At 43.5% G+C, this 17467-nt stretch overlaps 2 pseudogenes; one reads left to right on the top strand and one right to left on the bottom strand.

Moving 5' to 3' along the window:
- Window positions 1–727: 727 nt before the first annotated feature.
- On the bottom strand, window positions 728–1882 carry LOC140626100 (protein FAM3C-like; annotated as a pseudogene).
- An 11877-nt stretch (window positions 1883–13759) lies between these two features.
- On the top strand, window positions 13760–15320 carry LOC140625573 (glutamine synthetase pseudogene; annotated as a pseudogene).
- Window positions 15321–17467: the final 2147 nt, after the last annotated feature.

Here is a 17467-nt window from a genome sequence, read left to right as displayed (position 1 = left end):
TTATCACCAAAAAAAATAAAATAAAAGATACCATCCTCAAAATGCTGTATCTCTGTATGAAAGAAAAGTCTCCCTAAAATCTATATTATTTCACAGTAGATTTCCATAGCTACCAGTAGATAGATAAGATAGACAAGAATAATAAAACTACATTTAGATAGATAGATAGATGATAGATAGATAGATAGATAGATAGATAGATAGATAGATAGATAACTGAACAGATTATGGGAATGTATATATTATTAAAGACCAAAAGCTTGCCCTGAGAATCATTTTGCTAATATTTGTTAAATAGGACTATATTATATATTAATATATATGTTATATATATATATATATTCCCATAATTTGTTCAGTTATCCATTGCGTATACTTTAGAATCAAATTGTTGTTGCCATTGCAGTCTAAACACGGTACTAAAATGTGCTTGGGAATGGCTTAATGGGCGTTGTGCACAACTGATGAATTATTGAAAACTACGTCTGAAGCTAATGATGTAACACATGTTGGCTAATGGAATTTTAAAAAAGAAGAAATGGCTCAGTGATTTGTGCATTTGTTCATGATGTCTATTTACAAAGATGTCTATTTACATTAGCAATAAAAAATCCTGATATCAAAAGGATGATCTCCTTCACACGTTGAGATGGCTGCATGCTCTTCAAATATTTACATGAAGTTTCGCTGTGCTAGCTCTCCCATTAATACTGAGAGTGTACTTTCTTCAATTTTCTCCATAATTGTCTTGCTTCAGGGGGATACAGCCTTTCGTTTCTGCAACTTTGGGCCATACTTCATATTTGCTTGTGCCTTTATGGGCTGCTTAATGGATTTTTTATCTTAATGTCTCTCCCACCGCAGAAGGCCTAGTTGTCTCTAAAACCAAGATTAGTGATAGATTCACTCCACAATTCAATGCCTTGTCACTGAGTTTGATTGCTCTGTCATCATACATTTCCATTAACATGATTTGCCCATCTTGTATGGACCTCAGAAACTCCATAAATGAGGCCACATCTCCTCCCTGCGTGTCAAAATATGTGTTATCTAATACTTCTGTTTTTTCATTTTCCACTGACCCCTCTTCTTACATTATTCTTAACACCACTCATTAAATGCCATATGATTTCACTCATATGTAGAATTTAAGAAGCAAAGTAGTTGAACATAGGGTAAGGGGAGGGAAGGAAAATAAAATAATATAAAAACACAGAGGGAGGAATACCTGGGTGGCTCAGTGACCAGGTCGTGATCCTGGGGTCCTGGGATTGAGTTCTAATGCCTATGTCTCTGCTATGTCTCTGCCTCTGTGTGTGTGTGTGTGTGTGTGTGTGTGTGTGTGTGTCTCATGAATAAATTTAAAAAATTTAAAAATTAAAAAACAACGAGGGAAACAAACCATAAGGGACTCTAAGGAGCAAACTGAGGGTTGCTGGAGGGGAGGAGGGTGAGCACTAACTGGGTGACGGGCATTAAGGAGGGCAAGTGATGTGATGAGTACTGGATGTTATATGCAACCAATGAATCACTAAATTCTACCCCTAAAACTAGTAATACTCTGTATGTTAACTGACTGGAATATAAGTAAAATCTTCAAAACAAAACAAAACATTATCTTCCAGGCAGATTTTTGGTCCACCACATTGGCTACTCCACTTGCCATTTTTAAAAGCAAAATGATTCTCAGGGCAAGATTTTGACATCTCGCAGTTATATTCGGAAGGTTTTGTTGATTGTGCAGCCATGTCCAATGCTGACCTTGCAAACAGATTTCCTAAACTTGCATCCACTTTTATTTCAAATACTTGAAAACTAACATAACCTGTGATAAATATCCTGCCACAGCTGCCACCAACCTTGCAGCCCCTGCCACCCTCATGTTTGGCTTTTCAGTCTATAGCCCTTCTAATTCAATAAGCTTCAGCCTCCTGCCCACCTGTCTGCCACATGCCCTTGCTGTCAGGCTTCTCAGCCGTCATGATCCTGGAGTTCTGGGATTGAGTCCCACATCGGGCTCCCTGCTCAGCGGGGAGTCTGCTTCTGCCTCTCCCTCTGCCTCTCCCCAGCTCATGCTCAATCTCTCTCTCTCAAATAAATAAATAGATATTTTTAAAAAATAATTTATGCTGGCCTTCCCCTGGGGCTACTCCCTAGGGAGAGAGGGGGAGCCAGAGGAGCCTGGGAGCAAGCAGAGGAGCAGGAGACCATGCTGGCAGTGGTTTTGAGGCAGAACTGACGGCTGAGACCATGACCTGTGCCAAAATCATGAGTCAGATGCTCAACTGATGGAGGGCCCCTTCCACCCCCTACCCCAGGCACCTCTAACCTATGCCACGTTTAAACACACATTCTGTTCATCCTTTTGACTCTCAAACAAGTGTAGGATCAGAAACTGATATTGTTCTTTTTGCTTTTGTTACTCAAATGAGTAAATCAATAAACCAAGCACCATGTTTGAGGGCATCAGCAGATCAGAGAGTGAGGCAGGATTTATAAAGCCAGGAAAGAGTTGATACTCAGACCCCATGACTCTGAATATCTGATATTTGGGGGAAACCAATGAACAAAGAGGGAAGCCCTTTGAACAAGGCTCTGGTTCTGGAAGAGAGATTCAGGGTCCTGCCTAAGAGAGATACAAGGATACAGAGAACGGGCAAGGTATGGCCTCACTGCTACAGTTACTGCCCTAAAATGTGATTGCAGAAATTGTGGGCAACACAGCAGATTGCCATCTTCTACACCCAGAGAGCATCATGTAATCTGTGCTGTTTTATAGTTGGCCTTGGAATTCTCTAGTTAGCCACTGGGGAGGGAGGGTGGGAGGGAGAAGGAGTGGGGACACATGCACCCATTGAGATTTTTTACTTGAAAAGTCAGTAATTGGCAGCAGCTCTTTCTGCCCATGGGTCCTGTCCCTGTGTTTTAGTAAAATCACCTTTCTGCACCAAAAAAGAAGAAGAAGAAGAAGAAGAAGAAGAAGAAGAAGAAGAAGAAGAAGAAGCCAGTAATTGAATTGTCTACTACTAGTAGAGTGTATCTAAGGGTAATAAACTACAACATAGCCTTAAAGTTGTCTCATTGCAACTTTGTAATAAAATTAGTGTTATGCTGAAAATGCACGTGTGTGTCACACACACATACGTGTGTGTATGCATATCCAAAATTAATTGTATACATGGCACGAACCCAGCATTTTAGCACAAGAGAAAAAGAGACACAAGGGCACCTGGGTGGCTCAGTCAGTTGAGTGTCCGACTCTTGGATTTGGCTCCTGTCATGATCTCAAGGTCGTGAGATTGAGCCTGGCGTTGGGCTCTGTGCTGGGCATGGAACCTGCTTAAGACGCTGTCTCTCCCTCTCCCTCTGCCCACCTTCCACAAAAAGAGATGCAAATATAGACAAAGTGTTCAGAAAAGACAGTCATAACTTTCGTTGGAAATATCAGTAGGAGTTTATGACAAATACTCTTTAAAAAGTGTTCCTACTACCCAAAAGCTTATTGGCTTAAAACAAGTATTTTTTTTAAGTTTGCTCACAAATCTGCAATTCAGGCACCATTGGTGAGATGGCCTCAGCTCAGCTCCATGGCGTTTGAGGCCTCAGCTGGAGAACTTGAAATGTTTGGAGCTGGAACAGCTAGCTTGTGGCAGGTCAGGCATCTCTCTCACTTCATGTAGCCTCAAGGATTCTCCACGTATGGTAGCCTCTGATGAATCAGAATTCTCACACGGCACTTCAAGGCTACGGTTGTTCCAAGAGCAAACTGCAAGGCCACTTAGAACCTAACCTTGAAACAATGCAATGTTGCTTCCACTATTGCAGGGTCGATCCACTTCAGTGTTAGAGAGGTCAACACAAGTGTGTGGATACCACGAGGGAAGGTGGATCCTTCCCGGGAGGGGAAGGTCCCCGCGTGAGACATTCGCTACTATAGTCTTCTCGCTAGATCTAGGTGACCTTTGCCTCTCCGACACATAGAATACATCACTTCCTTCCTGGGTTGCTTCTTTAAACACACACACACACACACACACACACACATTTTACTGAAGTATGATTTTCATACTTCATACAGCAAGTATGATTTTCATACATCATACCAGCAAGTCCCTACACGTATCTATCACCTTCCAAAATTCTCTTCCATCTCTTTTAGTATTATTATTATTTCATTTTCACTTAGCATAAGATCTATGTTTTCAGCAAATCTTAAATCTGTAATACAGTACTGTTATCTATAGGCACAATGCTGTATGGCAGGTTTCCAGAACTTACTCATCTTGTGTAACTAAAACCTGGTTCTCCTTGACCAGCATCTAACTATTGATCTTCTCCCAGCACCGAATCACCATCATTCTACTCTCTGCTTCTATGAGTTTGACTATTGTAGAGACCATATGAAAATAAGATCACACAGTATTTGTCTTTCTGTCTGGCTTATTTCATTTAAGCCTAATGTCTTCCAGGTCCATCCATGTGGACCCAAATGGCAGGATTTCTTTCTTTTTTTTCTAAGATAGTTATTTATTTATTTATTTATTTATTTATTTATTTATTTATTTATGAGAGAGAGTACGAGCAGAGGGTAGGGGTGGAGAGAAAGGAAGAAGCAGACTCTCCACTGAGCAGGGACCCCAATGTGGGGCTTGATCTCAGGACCCTGGGATCATGACCTGAGCTGAAGGCAGACACTTAACCAACTGAGTCACCCAGGTGCCTAGGATTTCCTTTTTTAAGGCTGAGTAATGATCTACTGCATGTACACACCACATCTTTTTCATGTATTCATCTTTCCATGGACACTTAGGATGTTTCCACGTCTTGACTATTGTAAATAATGCTGCAGTGAACACTGGAGTGCAAATACCACCATGCAATAGTGATTTTATTTCTTTTGGAGGAATGCCTGGAACTGAAATTACTGGATCAGATTATAGTTCTTCTTTTTTGGTATATTTTTAAATTGGAGTTCAATTTGCCAACATATAACACCCAGTGCTCATCCTGTCAAGTGCCCCCCTCAGTGCCTGTCACCCAGTCAGTCACCCCATCCTCCTGCCCACCTCCCCTTCCACTACCCCTTGTTCATTTCCTAGAGTTAGGTGTCTCTCATGCGCTGTCACCCTCTCTGATATTTCCCACACAATTTTCTCCTTTCCCCTAATTCCTTTCACTATTTTTTAATATTCTCTGTATGAATGAGACCATATAGTGTTTGTCCTTCTCCGACTGACTTACTTCACTCAGCATAATACCCTCCAGTTCTTGGAATCCCTGGGTGGCTCAGCCTGGGTTTAGCACCTGCCTTCAGGCCAGGGCATAATCCCAGGGTCCTAGGATCGAGTCCCACATAGGGCCTCCCTGTAGGGAGTCTGCTTCTCCCTCTGCCTGTTTCTCTGCCTCTCTCTGTGTCTCTCATGAATAAATAAATAAAATCTTAAAAAAAAAATACCCTCCAGTTCCATCCACATTGAAGCAAATGGTGGGTATTGGTTGTTGGCTGAGTAATATTCCATTGTGTGTGTGTGTGTGTGTGTGTGTGTGTGTGTGTGTATAATCTTTCAGTAGTAACTCTGAACGTGAATGGACTAAATGATCCCATCAAAAGATGCAGGGTTTCAGACTGGATAAAAAAGCAAGACCCATCTATTTGCTGTCTACAAGAGACTCATTTTAGACCTAAGGATACCTCCAACCTTAAAATGAAAGATTGGAGAACCATTTATCATTCAAATGGTCCTCAAGAGAAAGCTGGGGTAGCAATCTTCATAGTAGATAAATTAAAGTTTATCCCAAAGACTGCAATAAGAGAAGAAGAGGGACAATATATCATACTTAAAGGGTGTATCCAACAAGACCACCTAACTATCATGAATATTTATGCCCCTAATGTGGAAGCTGCCAAGTATGTCAATTAATAACCAAAGCAAAGACATACTTAGATAATAATACACTAATAGTAGGAGATTTCGACATGGCACTTTCTGCAAATGACAGATGTAAGCACAACATCACCAAAGAAACAAGAGCTTTACATGATAAACTGAACCAGACGGATTTCACAGATATATACAGAACTTTGCATCCGAACGCAACTAAATACACATTCTTCTCAAGTGCGCATGGAACTTTCTCCAGTATAGTTCTATTTAAAAAAATTTTAAGGTATCTCCGTACTGCTTTCCACAATGGCTGCACCAATTCGCATTCCCACCAACAGTTCATGAGGGTTCTTTTGTCCACATCCTGGCCAAAACTTTTCTTTTTTTAAGATAATAGACAACCTGACAAGTATAGGGTGATATCTCAGTGGGTTTGATTTGCATTTTCCAGATGATTGGTGATGTTGAGCACCTTTTCTCTCTTTTTTTAAGATTTTATTTATTTGACAGAGAGAGTGAGCAAGCACAGAGGGAGAGCAAGAGGAAAAAGGAGAAGTAGATTCCCTGCTGAGTGGAGAGCCCAATGTGGGGCTTGATCCCAGGACCTCGAGATTATGACCTAAGCCAAAGGCAGATGCTTAACTGCCTGAGCCACCTTTGCATATACATGTGGGCCATTTATATGTCTTCTTTGGAGAAATGTCTACTCGATCCATAATCCCATCCCATTATAGCATTAAATGAAAATCCAGGATATTGTCATCTAAAGCAGGTCCTGGGGTGCATGAGGCTTCTCAGGTGTGGTTCCTCGGGTCTCATGTACTAAACAAGTATCTACTCTCCACATACCTAACATAAAATAGGAGGAAATAGAATAATGAATACTTCCATCTAAAAGAAGAAAATGTAAAGCACATATCAGCCACTGGTCTTTGACAGTTCTGAAGCCCAGTCTTTCACAGAGAGTCAGTCTTGTACTTGAGAATGATTCTCTGTGGATCTTAGCTCTGCCCTCCTTGTTTCTCCCTCTGAAATGTCCTCAAAAGGTGGTCCACATTTCCAGGTGTCCCAGTCTTCTTCCTGTCCCTAAAATACTGGAGGTCAGAGGGACCCGTTTTTTAAAAAAGCTTTTATTTATTCATTCATTCATGAGAGACACACAGAGAGAGAGGCAGAGATATAGGCAGAGGGAGAAGCAGGCTTCTCACAGGGAGCCCAATGAGGGACTTGATCCCCAGAACCCGGGATTACACCCTGAGCCAAAGGCAGACATACAACTGCTGAGCCATCCAGGTGTCCCCAAGGACTCTTTTCACTTGCACTGTCTCTGTGCCTTTTACCCCACACTGATAAGACATCTTTAAAAATCTCTGAGCTGGGATCCCATATGGTGGTTAAGCGCCTGCCTTTGGCCCAGGGCGCGATCCTGGAGACCCAGGATCGAATCCCACGTCGGGCTCCCGGTGCATGGAGCCTGCTTCTCCCTCTGCCTGTGTCTCTGCCTCTCTCTCTCTCTCTCTCTCTCTCTCTGTGCGACTATCATAAAAATAAATAAATAAATAAAAATTTTAAAAAAATAAAAAAATAAAAATAAAAATCTCTGAGCTGGTGCAATTGCCCTGAGCGGCTGCCACCTGAGACCTCCTCTTTTTCTCACTTTCCTCACTGTCTAGCAGCTGGAGAAGCTCTGAGAGCCCATAGAAGAACTCATTTTTTAAAGAATTGTTTAGAAAGTGAAGGAAACTGAGTGCTTTCAAGACATAGATGTATTCCACTGTAGGCTGTCTGGTTTCTCTTACATGAGTTCTCAGCAAAGGATGCACCAGAAGAGCTAGAAAAAGAAGAGGGAGAAAAAGACCATCAGCCAATCCCTGAGAGCATTCTGAGAATGTGTTAGATCAACCCTATTGTGCAAAATTTCTTGCATTGGCCTGGCACAATGTGGACATCACCCAATCATCATTCCATTAGCAAAGTAAGGTAGGGCTGACAGAGTTACATCCCTAAGTCCCACAGAAGATCTGAGATCAGAAATGAACTGGTCTGATTCCAGAAGCTCCCAGGTATACGAGGCACATGTCGCTAAATAGATAGGAAATCTTCAGGGAAGCAGTAAGATGTCATTCTATCTAGGCCTCTGCAGTTCCTGGAGGGCATCAGTCCTCTACTAAAGTACTCTTTCCATCTGCCCTTTTCATTGCCCCGCTCACTCCAGCCTCACCAACAGAGCCATCTTGCCTCCATCGTTTGTGCTGGAAGATCTCAGGCTGCACAAAGCTCTGGTTGTTTTCTGTATGATGATTTGCCTTCGGGCTAACTCGAGAGTTGCTTTCATACACAGATTTCTGACCTGTTTCTCTCCCTGCCCCAGCCCGATGCTCTTCCAGTGACCAGTGCACAAGACGGACCCTCCATGATAAACACGCTGGTGGGGAGATCACCCCTGGGCCAGCCTGCAGCAGTCCAGGCTGAATGGGGATGAGGAAGAGAATGGTCAGAAGGAAGGAAGCGGAGGTACATGGGCAACACATGTCAGAACAGGGCAACTTCTTCCTCTCAGCTGGGGGATCAACCCAGAAATCAGATGGCTCCAGGGATACAGAAAGAAATAACTCCAGAGTTTCTCTGAGTTAAAGAAGAGAGGTAATGAAGAAATCTGCGACTGTCAGCCCATCTCAGGGAGCACTCCTGGAGTTGCCCAGGTCACCACATCCCTCCACCTTCTCCTGTCCTAGTGGCCAGTGTCCTTGTAGAAAGTAGTGAATATTGGACATGGTTTGAGGATCCTGCCCCTACCCATCTGTTCCTTACTGTGGGCTACCCTTGGAGTAAGGACCTCAATATTCCTGTTTCTCTGGGCCTCAGAGTACTGACTTGGGCCTTCTGAGGAATGAGTCCCAAGGTTTTCTTTTTTTCTTTCTTTTTTTTTAATTTTTTAAATTATTCTTTTTATTCATGACACAGAGAGAGAGAGGCAGAGACACAGGCAGAGGGAGAAGCAAGCTCCATGACTCCAACATGGGACTTGATCTCGGGTCTCCAGGATCAGGCCCTGGGCTGAAGGCAGCGCTAAACTGCTGAGCCACCTGGGCTGCCCAGTCCCAAGCTTTTCAAAATGGCATATTGAAAAAAAAAAAAAAAGACATATTGCCTATTCCAGCTTTGGGCCCTTCCTGAATATTGACCTCCTTTTGGCACTGGAGTTTATTGTGTTGGCTCATTATAATACCCCCTGTCCCTTGGCTTGGCTGCAGAAGGAGAAAACACAGCACCCAGGTAGACTGAGGTGAAGTTTGATTTCTACCCTGGGGCTCCAGGCAAGATGCTTTCAGCTTCCATGAGTGTTGGGGCTTCCAGCTAATATGCATCTTGTCTCTATGGCCATCTAGAAATACCAGCAAGAATGTCATGGTGGTATGGAGACCCTTGGAGAGCAGGTCAAGCCTGAGACAATTTTTCTGCTTTCTTCAGGCTTTCTTCTAATGTAGAAGAGAATTAGATTATCCCAAAGTTTCCTCTAGCTCTTATGCAGTTCTAAGGTCTATATGTCTATTGAATAAGGTCCCAAGGGAAGAAAAGCAGGGAAGCAGGGTTCTGAAAGAGGAAGAGTAGATTCCAATCTCTTTGGAGTTGTGCCATCTCCATCCTCAGCCCAAGGGGAGAACCAGTTTTTCTTCCCTCAGCTTTTGGCTTCCTGTCCCAGCAGTGCTCCTTCTATATAGATGGGAAATGTAAAAAATGAACTGTGACATTGCTGTCCTCCTGACAGTCGTTCCTGTTTCTTGCTTCCACGGTTTATTCTGGAGGTTGTCAAACTGGGGTATGGGACCTCAACTTGTAGAGACAGGAGGATCCAGCTTTGTGCCCTATGCTCAAATCAGTTTCTCATATGGCATAGTGTCCAAACCCCTGGGAACTTTCCAAGAAGAGGAAGTGAGTTGCTGAGTGCTGGGGATGGGGTAATCTGATCAGGCACCTAACATTGAAGTCTTGTCTCCATCCGAATAGAAGGAGATCCACACTTGCTCCGGCCTGCTGGGTTCAATCTCACTATGGGTCTCCCAAGAGCCCATGCTCACCTGCAGTCTTTCTAATTCCCCTATTGTTAATTATGTGGGATTCTAATAGTTTGAAATTCCCCCACTAGACTGAAATATCCTCAAGATAAAGGGATTCTATGTTTCTCACCACTCTTCATCTGGTGCTTAGTACCAAATTTGGAACACAGCAGGTTTCCAGAAAGTGTTATATGAGCAAATGGTTTTAAGGGAGAGGCCAATTTATTCCACTAACATTTGTCCACCACTGATTGACAGGAAGGATGGGTCTTTCTTATAGGGCAGCCTCTTGGGTACTAGGTGTTTCATAGACTATGACTTCCTAAAGACTTAAAGCAGGACTTTTCTTTTTTTAATGGAGCATATAGCTTTTATAGGATATCCCTTCTTCAAATCCAAACCTAAATGGAGAGTGGATGTTGCTCATTTTACAATATTTTTCTTTGACTGACAACCTGGTGGTCACTGTGACACTATATCTGATTTTCTCTTGCACCATGGATGACCCAAACTCTGTGAGGACCAGCTATGAGAAAAGTTGCTCCAACTATAAGAAATGCTCCGAGTCTTGCAGCCAGAGAAACATTTGTTGTAACCACTTTGACTTCCGCAATAACTACTCTGAGTCATTTAAGATTCCCTAGGAGGAGAGGAGGGATCCCTGGGTGGCGCAGCGGTTTGGCGCCTGCCTTTGGCCCAGGGCGCGATCCTGGAGACCCGGGATCGAATCCCACATCAGGCTCCCGGTGCATGGAGCCTGCTTCTCCCTCTGCCTATGTCTCTGCCTCTCTCTCTCTCTCTCTGTGACTATCATAAATAAATAAAAATTAAAAAAAAAAAAAAAAAAAGATTCCCTAGGAGGAGACTAGGATCACGTTGCCTCACAACCAGTTCATTTCTTCCAGGATAATCACTTCTCCTGGATGAGTAGCTTCCCCTTGAGATATGCTCACCACTTGTTTAGTCCATGTCTTTAGTGCTGGCATTTCTTCCCGTTAAACATCACCAGAACTGACTCTGGCTCTAGTTCATGTCCTGTGACCTATGATTCAAAAGAAGGCCATGGCACCGATGGGGTGGGCAAATGTATCACAGGCTGAGGAAGAGAAGGAGGGTGCTGATCATAATGAGCATCACATTCTTTTAACTGATAAATACTTCCTTCCTTCTTCCCTTCCTTTCTTCTTGCCTTCCTTCTTATTTTAAGTTGGGTATAGTGGACACACAATGTTACATTAGTTTCAGGTGTACAACATGATGATTTAACAAGTTTATACTTTATGCTGTACTCATCACAAGTGTCATCATACGACCCTATTACGACACCATTGACTACATTCCCTGTGCTGTGCCTTTCATCCCCATGACTTCTTCACGCCACCATTGGAAGCCTGTACCTCCCTCTCCTCCTCACTCATTTTGCCGATGTCATTACCATGCCTCCTTATTTTAAAGTTTTGAGTATCTCTTTTAATTCAGATTTTACAACAGCAAGGAGCAATTGGAAATCAAAGGTAGGTTAATGGTGCTGGAAATCTTAGACGTGTCATACAAGAAAGGAATGTGCTGATTAGCATCCATTTAATGCATAGTCGTTACTGCCATTGGGTCTGCAATGAAGACAATGTTCATGAGGTATGTTCATGAGGAATATGAAGTAATAGGTATATAGGATATAAATATAGCAAACTGGAGCAAGGTACAGATTTGGATGTACTGTGCTATGGTGGTTAGGAGCATAGGTTCTATCCTCAAACAGCCTGGATTTAAATCCCAAGGGACACATACGCTAGCTGTCTGGACTTCAGCAATTCTCTTCAGCATTGTGCTTAATTACCTCAAATGTAAAATAGGCATAAGGTAAAGGTGTGTCTCAGAGCTTTGATGAAATTCAAATGTGATTATCCATGCAGAGTGCTGCCTGGTTGGATAGTAATGTTCTGGGATCATTATCTGAGGAAACAGCTCAGTGGAAGCTTCAAGTCCAGTGTTATGGAAGAAGGGACAGTGTGGTAGGAGAGAATGAAACCATGAAAATAGAATAGACATGGGGCACCCGGGAGGCTCAGTGGTTGAGCATCTACCTTTGGCTCAAGGCATGATCCCAGGGTCCTGGGATTGAGCCCCACATCAGGCTCCCCTCAGGGAGCCTGCTTCTCCCTTTGCCTGTATCTCTGCCTCTCTCTATGTGTCTCTCATGAATAAATAAAAAATAAAATCCTTTTAAAAAAAAGAAAATAGAATAGACTGTCACTGTAATTTAGTGCATTTTCCATCTAATGTTTATTTAGCACCTACTTTGTGACACAGGTGTCAGGCAATGAGTGGTGTGGTTATACCTGTAGACTGAACTATAGCTTGACCCCAGGGAGCTCGAGTTCTATGTAGGAGAAGTGGATGTGGGGAAGTATCTACCATATGCCCTAATCGAGGAACAGAGAGACTATTCTGGGAGCCCAGAAGAGAAAGGTACTTTGATAGATCAGTTGAGGAAGTATTGAGAGATGAATGAAATGTAATTGGATCTTAAAGACAGAATAGAAACCACCAGGCAAGGATGGAAGGAAAAGTATTTCAAGCATAAGATTGCATGTGCTGGGGCGCCTGAGTGGCTCAGTCAGTTAAGCATCCATCCAACTCTTGGTTTCAGCTCAGGTCATGATCTCAGTGTGGTGGGATCCAGCCCTGTGTCGGGCTCTGCACTCAGTGCGGAGTCAGCTTCAGATTCTCTCTCCCTCTCTCTCCCACTCACTTTCTCTCTCTTTCAAATAAATAAATAAAATCTTTAAAAAGGATTGCATGTGCTTAAGTACTAAGGCACAGAAAAGGACACTAGATCCAGACAAAGGGATGGCTAGCAATGCAGACGGGATGAGCAGTCTGCAATAAAACGAGGCAGCTGAGTTCCACTAAGGTCAGTTCCTGAGATGTTTGAGATTGTGCCTACCCCTCCCTTCTCTGCTTTCTCTTTCGCCACCAGGTGGTGAAAGGTGCAATACATGCACCTCATGGGGGTATTTCCTCTAGTGAAAATTGCACCTCTCTGTACAGACAGGTTGATATCCCTCCCTCGCTTAGACATTTTCTCCTCTGCACTGTTATGCATTAGACTTGCTGCAGAAGCACTATGGTTGCCTAATGGCTCTGGTGTTATTCAGTAGAAAGATATACCTGGGCAGGAATAGGAGCAGTTCAAGGACACTTCCAGTAGAGATGGCCTCCCTCAAAAACTAGGGCATTCACTCTATCAAAGTTCATCTCTGTCATGAAAATTGTTTGGCGATGTGGTGTCTTTTCCAGACAGATGGCTGTAGACCTTCCATGAGGAACTCTACTGGATGGACAAGCATTGGTTGTCCCAATAGGATCCATTCCTTTTCCCCTTACAATAGTGGAGAACCATGTGACTGCAGAGAGGCTAAATCCCCCCTGGTCCCCTGGGGTGGTGCAGAAACCGAGACTCAGTCAATGAGTGAGTTTGGACCAAAGGATTTGTTTTGAGTGGGCATATAATCTAAACTGGTCTGATGGAAGTGAATATTTGGAATCTGGAAGAAAATTTAGGCACAAATGAAGTCTCTCTCTAGCTGATTTGTACACATTTGAGACTGTGGTTGATGTAGCCATTCCATAACCACAAACATAAACAGCAGGAGGACTAATCCTTCTCAGGAAGAAAAAGGCAGTGTGAGAGAAACCCAGAGAAATGAAGCCAGAGTATCCTCTATGTGACCAACTCTGGAAAAACTTCATCCTTCGGATTTCCAGTGTGGTTGGCCAAAAAATTATTTAAATGTCGGCAGAGCTGAGAATGGGAGTAGAGTGGAGCTTCTGAGCAGCACACTCGGCCTCCTCTCCTCGCCGCACCTCACTCTCGCGGCCTGCCTGCCCTGCTGCCTGTTACCCGCCCAGAACAACTTCCACCATGGCTACTTCCTCGAGTTGCCACTTGAACAAAGGCATCAAGCAGGTGTACATGTCCCTGCCTCAGGGCGAGAAAGTGCAAGCTATGCATATTTGGATTGATGGGACTGGAGAAGGATTACATTGCAAGACCTGGACCTTGGACAGTGAGCCCAAGGGTGTTGAACAGTTGCCTGAATGGAATTTTGATGGCTCTAGCACCTTTCAGTCTGAAGGCTCCAACAGTTACATGTATCTTGTCCCTGCTGCCTATGTTTTGTGACCCTTTCTGCAAGGACCTCAACAAGCTGGTGTTCTGTGAAGTCTTCAAAGACAACAGAAAGCCTGCAGAAACCAATTTAAGGCATACTTGTAAATGGATAATGGATATGGTGAGCAACCAGCACCCCTGGTTTGGAATGGAGCAGGAATATACTCTCATGGGCACAGATGGACACCCTTTTGATTGGCCTTCCAATGGCTTCCTTGGGCCCCAAGATCCATACTACTGTGGCGTGGGAGTAGACAAAGCCTATGGCAGGGATATCATGGAGGCTCCCTACCAGGCCTGCTTGCACGCTGGCATCCAGATTGCTGGGACAAACGCTGAGCTCATTCCTGCCCAGTGGGAATTCCAGATAGGACCCTGGGAAGGAGTCAACATGGGAGATCATCTCTGGGTGGCCCGTTTCATCTTGCATCATGTATGTGAAGAGTTCGGAGTGACAGCAACTTTTGATCCTAAGCCCATTCCCAGAAACTGGAATGATGCAGGCTGCCACACCAACTTCAGCACCAAGGCCATGCTTGGTGAGAGGAGAATGGTCTAAACACACTTAGGAGTCCATTGCGACACTGAGCAAGCAGCACCAGTACCACATCCAAGCCCACGATCCCAAGGGAGGCCTGGATAATGCCCGGCACCTAACTGGATTCCATGAGACATCCAACATCAACTTTTCTGCTGGCGTGGCCAACCGTGGTGCTGGCATCCGCATTCCCCAGACTGTCGGCCAGGAGAAGAAGGGTTACTTCGAAGACCGTCGCCCCTCTGCCACCTGCGACCCCTTTTCGGTGACAGAGCCCTCATCCTCACATGTCTTCTCAACGAAACTGGCAATGAACCCTTCCAGTACAAAAACTAAGCGGACTAGACTTGCAGCCATCGAACCCCTCCTAATCCTCCATCCTGCCTCCGTGTTTGCCCCTGTCTTGGCTGTCCTAATAGCTGTAACTCAAAGGGCAGAATATAGAGGTCTTTTTTTTATTCCTCATGCCCAGTTAATATCTCTTGCTTTCTTTGGCCAGGATAGAGGGGTCAACTCCTTAGTCTTTTTACAACACCCCCACCCCATTCTTTTTCCCTGTCACTGAAAGCCGTCAAGAATGTTAGTAGGGAGGGGGTGGGGAGACATAGCCACTGTTCCCATTTAATCAGGTGTGTTTGTCCAATAGGTGTAGCTATCCGGACAGAGAATAGTGTTTGTGAAGGGAGGGCTCTTTCTTCGAGGTAGCTGAGTGTTGGGGGCGGGGGTTACTTACTCTGGGGTTAGGTTAGGATTTCCCCTCCTGGTGGGAAGTTCCACTTCGTATAAGGTTATGACCAACTTTCTATTAAAAGTGAGACTTGGGGATCCCTGGGTGGCACAGTGGTTTAGCGCCTGCCTTTGGCCCAGGGCGCGATCCTGGAGACCCGGGATCGAGTCCCACATCGGGCTCCCGGTGCATGGAGCCTGCTTCTCCCTCTGCCTATGTCTCTGCCTCTCTCTCTCTCTCTCTCTCTCTCTCTCTCTCTGTGACTATCATAAATAATTAAAAAAATTTTTAAAAAGTGAGACTTATGAGAGAATCAGGCAGGAATATACCTCCCGTCCTCCTGGTGCAGGGCTTCCCCTACCTGGGGCGAGACAGCCCTCACCTAAAGACAAGCTCAGCGTAAGGATGAATTGACCTACCTTAGCAGAAAAAGTTCTTATTGCTTGGTCCTCCATTTATAACACAAAACAGAGTAGTATTTTTATATTTAAATGTAAAAACAAAAAAAATTATATATATGGGTGTGCAGATACATGTGTGTGCTTTTTTTCCTAAAGGAGGAAAAACATTCTGGTCACGGAGAGCCAGATTTGAGGTGAATAGTCTGGAAATAAGGATATCCTACTGAGTGGAGACTTGGTATTCCCTCACTGCCACTATAGGGCTCCCATGTGCCCTGCCCACCCTTCTGCAGGTGGGGGGTGGACACCAGTTGGTTAACAGGTGGAAAGCACCGTGTAGAAGGAGGAGTCACCTGAGCCTGGTGGCTTTGGTTTAAAAGACACACACGTACACAAAGAGGTTTAGATATAAAGAGAAGAGTTGGCTGGTCAACTTGCATGTTACTGGGTTATTGGGATTATTTTCTGATGGGACTAGCATGTCACTGAAGCAGGCCTTTTGATATATTAAAATTTTAAAAGCAAAAAAAAATTATTTAAATGTCTTAGCCAGCTTGTGGTGGGGCTTCTATGACATCCAATCTACAGATTACATCAATAGAAAACTATTTGATGATATAGTTGAATTAGACAAATTTTAATAAAAAACGATAATTTTTCTTTATTCCCCAAGGAGGAATTGCTATTTATTTTTAAGATTTTATTTATTTAGGGCAGCCCGGGTGGCTCAGCGGTTTAGCATCGGCTTTGGCCCAGGTTGTGGTCCCGAAGACCCGGGATCAAGTCCCACATCGGGCTCCCTGCATGGAGCCTGCTTCTCCCTCTGCCTGTGTCTCTGCCTCTCTCCCTCTCTCTCTCTCTCTCTCATAAATAAATAAATCTTTTAAAAAAAGAGTTTATTTATTTATTCATGAAAGACACAGAGAGAGAGAGGCAGAGACACAGGCAGAGGGAGAAGCAGGCTCCATGCAGGGAGCCCGATGTGGGACTCGACCCAGGGACTCCAGGATCACGCCCCAAGCCCAAGGCAGACGCTCCACTGCTGAGCCACCCAGGTGTCCCAGGAATTGCTATTTAAAAGCAGTGACCAGCATTCCAAATTCCTTCCTGGATTCTCAGTTTTCCATCTTCATAATTTGATGTTCTCTTTCTCTTCCAAATAGTGCATATTCATTGATTTAATATCACAAATTTAACAACGCTCTATTTAAGCATGACAATATTACTCAAAAGAATATTTGTTGCAATTGAGGTATTTTTCCTCTTTATGCTATGGCACAAAATAATACAAACCACATTAAAAATATAAGAAAACATGAAATCTGAAGAAACTCTTCTAAAGAAATCTAAATTTGCCTTTACAGAAGGATGACTAAAGCAAATCACTGGAGGTTTAAAACAATCTTTATTTTTTTCATACAGTCTCATGGTTGTACTTTAATTTCACAATGACCTTACATAATAACAGATATTTATAACCTCGATATTATACTAGCCCAAGCCCCCTCCACATCAATTGAAGACAGAATATTCTGTTCAGAATTATGTAAGAGTAGCATTAAAGTTAATATTAAACATTATTAGAAAATACTCAGAGTGATAAAATAACGTCATAGGGATATATAATATTTCAATATTTTCTAGATTTCATCTGGAGTATATACACAAAAAGGAAAAGTCCACA

This window comes from Canis lupus, chromosome 3, assembly GCF_048164855.1.
Source record: "Canis lupus baileyi chromosome 3, mCanLup2.hap1, whole genome shotgun sequence".
Lineage (NCBI taxonomy): Eukaryota > Metazoa > Chordata > Mammalia > Carnivora > Canidae > Canis > Canis lupus.
The sequence above is the reverse complement of the archived record's forward strand: the minus strand, read 5'-3'. Positions and strand labels throughout refer to the sequence as shown.